General features: G+C 41.7%; 1 pseudogene; it reads right to left on the bottom strand.

Moving 5' to 3' along the window:
- Positions 1–332: 332 nt before the first annotated feature.
- Positions 333–730, bottom strand: LOC130840552 (40S ribosomal protein S15a-like; annotated as a pseudogene).
- Between the last annotated feature and the right edge of the window lie 887 nt (positions 731–1,617).

The following is a 1,617-nucleotide window of genomic DNA, read 5'->3' as shown; positions in this document are numbered from 1 at the left end:
GGTGACTGGGGGGAGAGGGGGCTGAGGAACAAGATAAGGGTATGGGATTAAGAGATAAGAGATAAGATAAAATAAGTAAGCAACAAGGATATATTGTACAGCATAGAGAAATAGACATTATTTTCTAATAATTTTAAATGGAGTATAATCTATAAAAATATTGAATTACCTGTGTTAAGCACATGAAACTATACTGTAAATAAACTATGCTTCAATTTTAAAAGAATTTAAAAAAATAATCTGGTTTCTTTATTTCATTAGGAAAACCTGCATTTGTGTCTTACATTTTCCCCTACTCTGAGGCATTTTATTTGCACATATGTATCACATCCCTAGAAAAAGAATCCAAGGATTTCCCCTCCTGGATGTTTTCGTCTTGCTTCTTCAAGGTCTATGATGCTAGCTGAGGTTGTCAGTACAATGAAATCAAACGGACAGGACAGAAGCAGGTTATTCTGCCATTTTTCTAGATCTTTGAGTTGCACATCAGATCACTGGGGCTGATCATTCCACACTTATTTAGCCTGCCTGTGTGGTTCACAACAATCTTCCCAGCCCTGTGATCATCAATGATTTCAAATGCATGAAAGTAACCATGCTTCATCATCACAGTTAGAAACCAGACGATGACTTTGGAACATGGTCTAATAAGAACATGGCATTTGTCTCTCTTTTCATCATTGCTGATACTCTTGAGAGCATCAGCCAGGACATTCTTGTGCACCATTATGGCGGCACAGAAAGATGGCGGAAAGAGCTGCGTCTTACATTTTCAATAGCAACTAAAACATGTGCCAGGCAATAGCTCAGAAAACCTTCATGAAAAAGTAAGTTTGCAAAGATGCAACGTATCATGATTGATGAAGCTAAGAATTTCCACACTGACAACAGAGACTACTATGAGGGGGAAAAAAATCACTATGACCAGCCACTTGGATTACAGGGGCCTCCCCACTTCTTAGCCTACCATTCAGGAAGAGAGTGCACCAGAGTTGTTTGCAATGAGATCCAAAAGCCAAGTACCCGCAAAGAACAGTGCAGGAGGTAAGAGGAAATTCTCCACCTAACATCCCTCCTGACTCTCTGGAGGCTTCCTGGGGCTCAGGGTGTGAGTGGCACTTCAAAGATTAGAGTGAATTGTATTTGGAACACAAGGAGACGCATGTGGCAGAGCTATGCCAGCTCTTTTTTTGAAAAAAGGATCACTCCCGGCAAGGGGTTGCTGTTTTAATAAGCACAGCAGATGAAGCTCTTGAAAGAAATGAGGAAGCAAAAGGTGTAGTCCAGAGCAACAAGGCACCTGAGGGGCTGGATGAACACATCAGGTTGGACAGCGTCATCTGGTTTTCAAACTTGGGAGGGAAGGTCACGTTTGAGATCACTCCAAGGGTGGCTGTGGCAACCGTTGTACAGAATTTTATGCTCTCTCCAGCCTCCAGGATGGAAACAGCTGTATATTCTGAAGGATGTTAAGTGACTGGAAGCTCTCCTTTCTAAGAAGAAACTCTGCCTGTGTGTGAAACTACCTGTTCTAGGTGCTGGGAATCCCATGGCAGATGGGAACTCAAATACGTGAACAGAATGACTTAGCATGAAAAGTGATAATGTGGTTGTAAA

The sequence above is a fragment of the Hippopotamus amphibius genome, chromosome 17 (genome assembly GCF_030028045.1).
Source record: "Hippopotamus amphibius kiboko isolate mHipAmp2 chromosome 17, mHipAmp2.hap2, whole genome shotgun sequence".
Lineage (NCBI taxonomy): Eukaryota > Metazoa > Chordata > Mammalia > Artiodactyla > Hippopotamidae > Hippopotamus > Hippopotamus amphibius.
This window is presented reverse-complemented; position numbering and strand designations above follow the sequence as displayed.